The following is a 12,637-nucleotide window of genomic DNA, read 5'->3' as shown; positions in this document are numbered from 1 at the left end:
TTATTCCCTGTAAATCTATTATTTAGTGGAGATACATATGTATATGTATGTATGTATGTATGTATGTATGTATGTATGTATGTATATATACATACATACATATATGCATACACACATATCCATTTCAAAATGCAAAGGCATATAAAGATATAGCATTAGGCCAGGTGGTGGTGGCACAAGCCTTTAATCCCAGCACTCGGGAGGCAGAGGCAGGTGGATCTTTGTGAGTTCAAGGCCAGCCTGGTCTCCAAAGGGAGATCCAGGAAAGGTGCAAAGCTACACAGAGAAACCCTGTCTCAGAAAAAAAAAAAAAAAAAAGGATATAGCATTTATGGGGCTGGAGAGGTGATTCAGCAGTTCAGAGCATATACTGCTCTTCCAGGGGACCTGAGTGTGGATCCAGCACCCATACTGGGAAGTTCATGACCATCCATAACTCCAGCTCCAGCAGATCCTACCCTCTGTCCTCCTCAGGCACCTGCACATGTGTGGCAAACACTTACACAGATATGACTTATAAAACAAACAAAGGTGTACATTTATATTTCTACTCCCAGGGTTTAGTGACTGGCAACTTTTAATAAATTAGCTCCTAGAGCTTTTATGGTGTGTAAAAAAAAAAAAAAGTCTAAAAACCTTTTAACAAGGAGCAGACCCCAGTCTTATTCCTGTCTTCTCCTTCACCTCCCTCCCTAGATGCAGCCACTACTGTAGGCCAGGTCCAGGTCTCTCTGAACTTTAGACATCTACATAAGCAACCCTAGCCAATGTGCAGTTTGTGTCATGGTTACACAACAGCATCTTCCTCTCTACATAATTCTGCAGTTTGCCTTTTTTGTACTTGAAGTTGTACTTTGAAAATTACCCATGCCAATATGCACAGAGCTATTCAATTTCGTAATATATTGCGTTAATATTGCAGCTTATCAGGACTCTACAGTTGGTTTCCTTTTCTATTTTGACTCTCTATTAAGGAAAATTTGTGGGTTTTATTTATTTATTTGTTTGTTTGTTTGTTTGTTTATTTATTTATTTACTTTTGGTGTATAAATTCTTTGCTGCCTATAAATACTTTTGCTGTAGCAAATGCCCTTTGTATGTCTCCATAGACACAGCTTTGGGAATAATTCTAACATGTAAGTCCAGGAACAGTATCGCCACTTCTAGCACAGGCTTAGAGCCAATGAGAAGGCAGAACAGAAAAGCAATAAAAAGACAAGTCAGGCAGGAAGAAGTAGCTCTGGGGAAGCTACTTCTGGTGGTAAGCTAAAGCTAGTCATGGCTATTGCTCTGATCTCTTTGGCTATTTCCTATGTATTTGGCTCTGTGTTTCTTATTTACTAAGACTGTGTAGAATTTCATCTACACCACATTTTGCTACCATGATGGCTGTCCCATTTGACATTCTGCTAGCCCAAAACAAGCTCGGCACTTTCTCCTGACCAGTGCTTGAGACTATCAAAGTTAAAGTTTTCCTCTATCTGATAAGTGAACATTTTTTGCAGTGAGGCTTTTGATGTGGATGTATTAATAAAGTTGGACAGGCTCTTAGGCTAATGAGTCATTTACATTCCTTTATGTTAATTATATATTCATACCTTTGGTCCATTATCTTGGTTGGAGTCTTCCTTATTAAACACCAAGCACATATTTAATAAATGACTGCTATGTGTAAAGCATCATTATCCCTCTGGTCCTGAAACTATAGTTGAACTTTGATTTTACCTTTCAGAAGTCACCTGCTTATGTTTTTCCTGTTTGTTACTAAGTTATAAAGTAAGTGCTCACTGGCCAGTTTATGGTTTGTATAGCAATTCAACGCATACAGACGTGAGCTGCCTGTTTACAGTGCAAGGCAAGCCCTGTATCAGTTGAGCTACATTACCAGCCCATAGTAATTTTTTAAGAAACATTTTGATGGGGAGGATCTAGGTGGAAAGAGAGGGAGGGAAGAACTGGGAGGAGCAGAGGGAGGGAAACTGTAATCAGGATATAGTATGTGAGAAAAGAATCTATTTTCAATCGAAGGGGGCAAAAAGATGCAGACCACTGTAAGATGCTAACTCTGAAGAGCCTAGAATTAAATGGTTTTGCAGTGCTTGAATTTTGTAGTAAAAGGATACATTTGCTTAAGGAGCATTTTTTACCAATATGAATAAATACATTATTAGGTAGAAAAAGCACAATTGGTAGTAATAACATTTTATTAAAATTATATACATGCACACAGAAAGGATAAACACTTCAGTATTGACTCATGTTAATGTCAAGTCATGGGATCCTCTCAGTATTTTTCCTTTGTTCTTCATGTTTGTTTATATTTTATCCTAATACATTTTTGTTTGATGGAGGAAAGAATACTTCATAAAAGATTCTGTTTAATAGCAACAGGCATTTGTGTAAGCACCTCTGCTCGCTTTATTTATTTATTTATTTATTTATTTATTTATTTATTTATTTAAACAGCGCTGGCCATCCTGGAACTCACTCTGTCAACCAGGCTGGCCTCAAACTCACAGAGATCCACCTGCCTCTGCCTTCCTAGTGGTGGGATTAAAGACGTGTGCCACCATCACCAGGCTCTTTTTTTTTTTTAATAAAGATTTACTTATTTATTTATTATGTATACAGTGTTCTGTCTGCACATATCCCTGCAGGCCAGAAGAAGGCACCAGATCTCATTACAGATGGTTGTGAGCCACCACATGGTTGCTGGGAATTGAACTCAGGACCTTTGGAAGAGCAACCAGCGCTCTTAACCTCTGAGCCATCTCTCCGGCCCCCTATTTTTTATTTTTTAATTAATTTTTATGTGTATGAGTGTTTCGCATACATGAATGTCAGAGCATCACATCCATGCGGTGCCGGTGGAGGCCAGGAGGGGGTGTCAGATACTCTTGAACTGGTGTTATAGATGGTTGTGAGCCACCACATAGGCGCTGGGAATCAAACCTGGTTCTTCTGGAAGGGTGGTCAGTGATCTTAACCTCTGAGCCATCCCTCCAGCCCAGCACTTTCACTTTAAAATAACGTGGTGTTGTTGTTGTTGTTTTTCACTAAAGCAAAAGGTATTTGTAGGCCAAAGAGAGTAAAGTTTCACTGAGACAAGAACTTGCTCTGGCATATATGGCCGGATAGATAACCCAACAGCCAAGTAAGACTGTTTTCCAGTCTTGCCTGATCTCAGTTCATCATAGGACTTAGTTTGTTTCTTAGCATGCAGGGATGCTCGAGGTGTTGCTACTGTCCAGAACCAGAGCCAGCCTTGCCTACTCCACAGAAGGAGGAATGCAGTTCCTGAAACAGTGATTACCTGGTTAGCGAGGATGTGGCTTCTAAGCACAGACTTAAGAAAATTGCTATGAAACCTCAACTGAGATCTTTCGGAGCTCTGGGCTTTTCCTCTTCTGTCAAACAGGGGTGGTATCTCCATGACTATGGGAATGACTGTCTGTGGAAAGCTAAAGGACATTAAGCCTCACTGAAGGCCTGAAAAGTTACACAAAACCTAGTGGTTAATATGATTATGTAATCCAGGTTCAGTGACTGAGGTAGATACACAGACAAAGCTAAACCAGGTATGGCGGCTCACGCCGTTACTCCTAGCCCTCACGAGGCTGAGGCAGGAGAATCACCATGGGTTAGAAGCCAGCCTGGCCTAGAAGGTGAGACCCTGTCTCAAAATGAAATGCTAGCATGATGAAAGTCATCCTCTAATTTTCCCGCCGAGTTATCACTCTGAGAAGTCAAAATTGTCAAGGGAACTATTAAGAAAGCAATAATTGTCATCACAGGATCAGAAGCAAGCTGTAATTCCCTTGAAAAATTATTGCAGAGCTGACACAACACTTGGTATGTATACCTCTGGAAAACAGATGGGCTGCCGAGCTCACTAAGCCAACTGTTGGCACTGCAAGATACTTTGTTGGAAAGAAATAGTTTTAACAAGGAAATTATTATTATAATGAACATTATCACAATCTTTTACGGTCTACAGATAATGCATAAAGTATTTGCCACAAGAGAAAAATCTCAATCAATAGTGAAATGAACGAAACCATCAAATAATGTTTTCCTATGCTCCATTTAAGCCAGCATATATAGTAAAAATAAATTATGTAACTATTAAGTATCAGAGAAAGAAATCATAGTTATTTTAATATTTAGTTTAGTATATTTACTATATAAACACAGTAGCCTTCCTTCTGTTACTATAACAAATAATACCTGAGGTAGTCAACCTATAGGAGAAAAGGTTTACTTTGGCTCATGGCTCCAGTTCATAACCAGGTTGAGACATTGCTTTTAAGTCAATGTGAGAGTTGCAGATGATAAAATCAGGGAACTTAGGGCAGAGCAAAATTACTTACCCCAAGCCAAGAATCAAAAGAGAAGAAAAGGAAGAGGTCAGAATTGATCATCTCCTTCATGAACACTCTGGTGACCGAAAGCCTCTCCACTAGGTCCCTTCCCCTAAAGGTTCCACCATCTCCCAACAGTCCCACTCAAGAGTTCTGTTCCTCAACACAGGGGCTTTCATAAACATTAAAGGTCCAAACTATAACATACAAATTATCACCCTCGAAAGTCACAAGATCGGCCAGGCAGTGGGGGCACACACCTTTAGTCCCAGCACTCGGGAGGCAGAGGCAGGCAGATCTCTGTGAGTTCCAGGCCAGCCTGGGCAACCAAGTGAGTTTCAGGAAAGGCACAAAGCTACACAGAGAAACCCTGTCTTGAAAAACCAAAATAAGAAAGAAAGAAAGTCATTAAGATCTTGCATCACCAAAAAGCTTTCTTCAAAATTGGTATGTTTTTCTAATCACATGTAAACCCACAGACTACACAAAGCCAGGAGACTGTATCACTTCTCCACAAACAAGAAAGAACACAGAACCTTGAACATGTGATCCTTGGCCTCCACAGTCATGTGACCACACTTCCACGGCTTATAAACTGTGCAGTCTGTTGAGTTATTCTGTTATTGTAACAGCAGAAACACAGAGACAAGCCCTAAGCATCCACTTCCTGTTACACATATCTATGTTTACAGGCAAATGGCCCATTGTCTCAATATTCTGTAAGCCACTGAGGAGCGGGGCAGTTTACTTTCTCTGTCTTACTCTATTACTCTCACATTTTATGGTACTAATAAAAGTAAGTCAACACTTTAGTCAAACACTTAGGATTCAGCGCTGAAGTCCCCCAGGGAGTAATTGCACACACTTTGTCAGTTAGAGAGTGAGTAGTCAACACTTAGCATAACATTTTGTCTTCTTTTGTAAGCCTATGCCTCGTTCCCAAACGATCACATTAAATGCATTTATATTTTGGCTGGAAGCAACCTGCAAGTAGTATACAATCCAACCCTTGCCTCAACATTTTTTGCTTCTCAACATTAACTGACCATTGGCTCTCTCAAAGCAACACCATGTAGGCTGCTGAGAAGTGGAGAGGAGAAAGGAAAGGGTGAGATGCTGGATACAAGAGTGTTCTAGAGTCGGCTCAGGAGATGGTGCTTTCTCCCAAGCCTGACTACCCAAATCCAATCTCCAGGACCCATATAAAGGTAGAACAAACTCCGCACTATGCATATATTAATGACAATAAACATTTTAAAGAATGTATCACCCAATCGGAGAATATTGTGTGTACATAGGCCAGTACTGCTAAAGTTGGAAGAATTAAAAAAAAAAAAAAAAAAGAGTCTCCAAATTATGAGATCTGTAACTTCAGGAGTTTGCTACACACTGAGGAAATGAATTTTTGTGGCAGAGCAAATAGCATGAAGCAAAGCCAAAATAAAAAAGGTAGTTCTTGAAGAAAAGTCACATGACAAATCTCCCTCTCTCTCTCTCTCTCTCTCTCTCTCCCTCCCTCCCTCCCTCCCTCCCTCCCCCACATTTGTGTTGTGTATGTGTGTAGTTTTGAATCAGGGTCTCACTCTGTAGCCCAGGCTGGACTGGAGCTCACTATGAAGCCCAGACTGATCGTGAACAATAATCAAACGGCTAGCATAGTGGACATATGAAGAGAAATGCCAAAATGTAAAAAGCCATGTATTGAGAGGGGCATTTCATACAGCTTTGTTTAATAGCATCGGACTTTCTAATATTGACTAAAATTACTAACATTTAAAAACATGAAATCATAACAGAAAGATAATAAAATGATACATAGCAGTTCTTAAATATATAAAAACAAAATGTGATAGTAGTTGATAAGTTATTTATTTAAGGCCTAATTAAAATGCACATGCTTGTTGTGGAGAGTTAGAGACATGGTAAGGCTGGGAGAGAGCTCAGCAGTTGAAGAGATTGCCCGGCAAATGTAAGGGGCTGAGTTCAGGAAACCGGAAACCCATGTAAATGCCCTGCGGGCACCATGGTCTGCCTGTAATTCCACGAAAAGGCAGACACAGGGGAGCTGTAAAGTAAGCTGTAGCAAGACTAGCCATATTGGTGACCTCTGAGTTTGACTGAGAGACTCTGCCTCATAGAATGAGATGGAAGAGCAGAAGAGGATAATTCCTGACTTCAACCTTAGTCCTTCATATACACGCTGACACACATGCACAATACACAAGTACAGACACACACCACACCACACACACACACACACACACACACACACACACACACACACACACTGGAAAAAAGAGTAGAAAAAAAAGAAGATGGCCTGATGAAATTCTGCCTCCTCCCAAAGAGGAAGTGGTACCCTGGGGAGTCCCCTGCTCCCCACAGACCACATCTTCATCTCTGAATGGAGAACCAAGTTGTCCTGAAAGCCCTTACAAAACTGCCCAACACATGGAAGTTCCCAACAAATCGGAACTTATATTTTTACAGTTAATCCCTTGTTGCCTTTGTGTGACTTTGATGCCCGGTCTTCACATATTGTAAAGAGAATAATGAGAAATTAACATTTAATACTTTTTTATTTAGAGAAAACATACACCTGTCATGATCATTGCATTTGACTTCTAAAAACAAATTTTAAATTTACAAAAACCCAGTGGTGTTTATTAGGCGATAATATCCAGATTCACAAAGTCATCCTTTATTTATTGCTATTTTTAGCTAAACTCGTGTGTTAATTCACAAATCTGAATCAAAAATGCAGAGACAATAAGGATTAAGTTATTAGCTGTTTCTAAAACCCTGTATCATGGGAACCAACACAACAGCTGGGATTTTTGGAAATAAAAACACATGTCAGTATAAATTAAAAAAATATAATCGAAATTGCCCCTGGGTTCTTACCTGTGCTTATTTATGAGATGTCTGTCTCCCAGCAGTGCCGATCAGTGGTGTATCCAAAACAGACTCAGATATTTGGTTAAATTTGGCATTGTCAAAATGCAGATGTAACTTTTCTCAAGTAATGAATAGGATGCTGTTTTCCCTCTCCTTAAGCAGCACAAAGAGCTCTTTTTATTAATTATTCCTCAGAAAAGTAAGTTCCATGGTATTGGCAGGGGAGGATGTTCGTGGCTCAGTCCTGGATTTGCGGATTTGTGTGTAGATGAAAATAACAGCATCCAAGTCATCATTGTCCTTAGCTTGAACCTGAGCTCATTAATATGTATGTGACTGATAAATAAAAAGGCCTTCCTCAAAGCAATGTCTCTTACAATGTTTGAAGGTAAACCAAAAGAAATACTGCCTAATGGACTTTATTAAAATTTCCTTGTCAATTTTCCTCAGGGTTCTAATACTACAAATTTATCTTGAAGATTAAGACAAGGCACAGTCATATGGATATTGTGGAAGTCTTCAAATGCTGGACAGGATGTTACTGTAACATTTAACAGACATGCAGCCAGGAACAACTTTTATGTTACAGTAATTCTTACAAACTTGCCTGATTCCTTATGGAAGATGAATATACATTTTTTTTTCTAGCTTAAAATGTGCCTTTTGAGGCTAGTTTGGAGCAGTCTTTTGTAGTCCTGCTTCATATCTGGAAGATGTAACTAAGACAAACAGATGCGCTCATACAGCCTGATGTTCACATTCCCACGGTTTCTGTCCTGTGACACTTCTAAAAGGGACCGTGATGAGCTAAAGGAACTGGTAAGAGCAGTCACTCCTGAGCACCTATGATGTACAGGGGAGCTCTTGTGGGGTCCAGGAGTGCACAGAGACCATGCTGAGGAGGAAGACCAATAAGACATCGTGTGATACAGACCTGAGGGACCGCATGCAAGGAGCACAAATATTTGAGAAGGAAGGGAAATTAACCAAAAGCCTTTGGGGAGGGGTGTATTTTTTGATGAACTTGAAGGTAAGTAGAAATTTTATCTGTATATATGAAACATATAAAAGGAAGTTTCCCCAATCGACTCAAGTTTAAAGGGGTGAGAATACCATGTGATGTTTTCTTTTCTCCTCTGCGGTGTGTTTAGCTTGACCCTGTCTCCCTGTTGCTGAGTGTCTTTCCCTGGGACCAGCAGTAACCTTGACTGACAGAAAGAACATAGCCACCTGGATTATCTACTTAATAGGCTACTTTCAACCGGGCTCTCTGTCCTGCTTTGTCAGCTTCCTCTAAGTCTTCATAATCCTATTTAAAGTGCCTTGTAACTATAAGTGCTCATTTGCATGGAATTGATTGTTATGTATTTCCATTATTTTAAAAAAGGTGATTTGAGAAATTCTGGCTCTTGACTTTGTGTTACTAAGTATTTGATAATCTGTCTCCCAACCCACCAAGACCTTTAGCCATCTCAGCCCATTAATGACATCACCATTTTTATGATCACAATTAAAGATTGTGTAATTAATAGCTTAACAACTAAATGATTATCTTCCCTGTAAGAACTGCAAACCCTCTGAGTTTAGGACTGTCTATTATTTGTCTATTGCTCTACACGGAGCATGTGGCTCACTACAATGCATAATTATTCATTTAAGTACTTGTGAAGTACCAGGCTCTCTTCTAAGCACGAGGAAGTCGATAGCTCACAAGAGTACATTTCTACCCTCATAAAGCAAGCGTTCCGATAAGGAGAACACATAAGTCAGGTGTGACCTGGGGTGTGAGAAAAGGGGGGGGGGACGACATGAGGGAGGGCTCACTCAGGCTCAAGGAAGGCTTCCTTTAGGGGACACCTGACTGTGGTTACGGTGCTAGTCATGCCTACTTCCCGGGGAAAGGCAGGATTGTGTTGGACTGTCAAAGAGAAGCAGAGAAACCATCGGCATAAGCAACGGGTAGAGGGAGTCAGAGACCTGTGGTCTGAGAAGGAAGATGGGGCAGGGAACACTCAGGAGACTGTGGCAGTAAGTCAGTAAGAGGTGACCATGACTCTAACCAGGATGGGGGGAGTTAGGGTGGAAGGAAGGTCAGATGTGGGATATAGATTTAAAACAGAGGCAAATACAATGTGCTGATTGATTGGCTGTGGGGTGTGAATGAAAGGATGGATACAAGGATGATGCTGGATTTGTTTGTCTTAAAGCAAGTCAAGAAAAGGTTGTTCAGTTTGACAAGACGGAAGGGGCACCAAGAACAGACTAGGGTGAGGGGATTGGGAGGTAAAGTGTTGCCCATGTGTCTTCTGATATTCACTGGACTGAGTGAAAGACATCCACATTTTCTTATACTTGCTTTACTAATTAGGGTCAATCCAAAACACATGGAGACTGCAGCTCTCAAAGGACCAAGTGTCTGGAAATCCGGCCATGAATTCCTAAATGAGCTGGATTAAGGAGGAACACAAAATGAATGATTTTAAATATTGTGAACTAAATGTTAATAGAAGCACAACCCATCAAAATTGTAGGATGGAGCTAATGTAGTATTTGAAGTTAAATGTTAGCTTTAAATACTTTCATAGTTCTTGTTTGTCTGTTTGCTTGCTTGGTTTTGGTTTTGGCTTTTCGAGACAAGGTTTCTCTATATAATAGCCATGGCTGTCCTGGAACTTGATCTGTAGATGAGACCAGCCTCAAACTCAAAGATCTGCCTGCCTCTGCCTCCAGAGTGCAGGGATTAAATGTGTGCACCACCACCACCCAGCTTACTTACATGGTTTTTTAAAAGACATTTTCATTCTCTCTCTCTCTCTCTCTCTCTCTCTCTCTCTCTCTCTCTCTCTCTCTCTGTGTGTGTGTGTGTGTGTGTGTGTGTGTGTGTGTGTGTGTGTGTGACAAGCCAGAAAAGGGTGCTGGGTTCCCTTGAGTTGAAATTACAAGTGGTTGTGAACTGCCAGGTGTGAGTGCTGGTAACTAAACTCAGGTTTTCTCCAAAACAGCATTCACTTTTAACCACTGAACCATCTCCCCAGACCCTCAAATACGTATATTAAAAAACAATATGTGCTTTGAATCAATTATCTGAAATTTCACATTGAAAAGTATAAAACATAAATTAAATTAGAAGTATAAGGAAAAAAGATTTCAAAATAAGAAAAGGAGACAATGAATTTTGAGTCAGCAAAGAAAATCAATTCCTTCACATGAAGATTCTCAAAATTGATAACCCCTTAAAAAGACAGGCTGGGGGCGGGACAATAATAGATGGAGAGTAGTGAGCTAGTGTTACACATGACTCATTACACATTACCTCCTTCTCACCAGCTACCCTCCCCTCCACCTTGTCACCATCCCCCCCCCAGCCCAGGGAACCACAAACTCCCCCATAATGTGGCAATTTGGAGGTAAAAGGTTCACACAGGAGGCACTCTTCAGACCTGCCCAAGCTCCAAGACAGTGTGACTTTGCTTCCTCAAGCGCAGAGGCATTGTGGATCTTAGTTTTCACAATCATCGCTGGGTCTAGTGTCCTTACACAGGGCCTTTTAGGGGGCCTTGTTTCCTGTCACATTCTAAGTTTTGAGTCATAGAAGGATTTTCTAAAGTGTTGTTCTTATAAGTTTGTTCTCCTTTGGGTTAAATAGTATATTCTTGTATGGGACTAACACCTGACCCCAGTTGATGCACTAATGACATTCTGTATGATGTCCGCATATCTGACCATCTAGAAACAGTCAGTGAAAGAAAATTCATGGTCAACTTCTGTTTAGGCCACATTGGGCTTGGGACAGCCGTGATCTTAAATAAGTTTGAATATTTTTTTCAGAGGATTTTATCACATTGCCAGAACCAAAATAAGGAAGAATTATAACAAAGTATCTCCTGTGAAAAACTGACCTTTGTCTCAAAGTGTAGGACAGATGACCTGGAAGGGAACAGCTCTTCTGCACGTACAGGAAGACCATAACCTACATAAATAGCTAATATGGTTCACACCTATAACCGCAGCATTCTGGAGGGCAGAAACAGAAGGGTTTCTGGGACTTGCTGACTAGGCTGTCTCCAGGTTCAGTAACAACCCATTTCAAGGAAATAAAGGGAAGAGCAATTCAGCAAAACACTTGGTATCACCTTCTGGCTTCCATAGACACACAGACATGTGCACCTGCATACACATGTGTGCATACGTTTGCAAACAAAGAAAAATAATGCATCTCAAGGGAACATTTTCAAGTGAAGGTATCAAGCATAAAGCAGAGAATAGCAACATCTATCATCTTGAACAGTTTTCATATGAATTAAACCAATTTTTATAAAGTGCTTAGGATAGTTTTTGCCACATAGTAACTGATGTTTGTTAAATAGTAGCAAGTACCTGATATAAGTGCCTGATAATGATTTATTATCATTGCCAATTTAAGATGAAGACACAACTTCAACTCTGATGGCCAAAGAAAATATTTAAATAGATGTCTAACTTACAAAGCTCCCAATCCAAAAGTGTCTTAAATCATCCTTGCCACTTTCGCTTGTTCCCGTCCCCACCCCGTTCTTTCCACAAGTCATACCCACGTAACAAGTATGCACCTTGGATTATTGACTAATTTGGATTTAAGTCTTGTCTCATAAGCCCGAAAACAAGAAAAGCAAGCTGAATCTCTGCAGTGAAACTCTTAGGCAATAAAGTTAATAGCTGTTCAAGAACACCTTAGAGTAAAGGGGAGGAGAGTGGATAGGAGTACAGTTTTAGTGCCAGAGCACAAAAGCACCCCACATGTATGCACACTCCCGGCTCCTCCAGCTGAAAGTTTCAGCAGGAAGTGTGCCCATTTCTTGAGGTATAAATACCTCGTGACTAGGTTATTTGCTGTGGGCCGCAGGAATATATCATAAGAACTCTGCTAGTTATGGCAAAGTCACTACCTGGAGGAATCAGGGAATTCCTCCAGAGGAAGCCAAATTCCAAAGAGTTTTTGGTGTTACTTGGCTTGTTATATATCAGCTGTATTCTGTTATGAAAATCATGTGTGCCTTCATAGTTTTCCCAATTGACTTTTCCCTAAGAAGGGCAATAGTGTGGACTGATCACTCTCTGGACATACACATTCCAGGAATTTGGAGAACAGCCTCAGGAAAGGCTTTCTCTGGAATCAGATATCTATCTCCCTTAGCCACTTTCAAGGACTACAGGAAACACCACCCAGGTGGGCGCCCAACTTTCAAGGACTAACAGTGATAGCAGCCCACATGCAAGTCTCCTGAGTTAAGGTAAATTCAAGAAGGGGACACTGCCTAGGTCAGGTGGACACTAAGTAATAGTTTTACACAATTTTAGCTTGGACCTTTCCTTTTTAGACCCTGGGAGGGGACTATTAA

At 40.5% G+C, this 12,637-nt stretch overlaps 1 protein-coding gene across 1 annotated transcript in view; it reads right to left on the bottom strand.

The window, feature by feature from the left end:
* Window positions 1-7,303, bottom strand: part of Cnga1 (cyclic nucleotide gated channel subunit alpha 1) — a 37,855-nt gene extending 30,552 nt beyond the window's left edge. Inside the window, exon 1 of the mRNA XM_036201170.1 lies at window positions 7,266-7,303. The gene's annotated coding sequence lies outside the window, so the exon portion shown is untranslated. The remainder of the gene's footprint in view (window positions 1-7,265) is intronic.
* Window positions 7,304-12,637: the final 5,334 nt, after the last annotated feature.

Source organism: Onychomys torridus, chromosome 10 (assembly GCF_903995425.1).
Source record: "Onychomys torridus chromosome 10, mOncTor1.1, whole genome shotgun sequence".
In the NCBI taxonomy this organism is placed as follows: domain Eukaryota; kingdom Metazoa; phylum Chordata; class Mammalia; order Rodentia; family Cricetidae; genus Onychomys; species Onychomys torridus.
The sequence above is the reverse complement of the archived record's forward strand: the minus strand, read 5'-3'. Positions and strand labels throughout refer to the sequence as shown.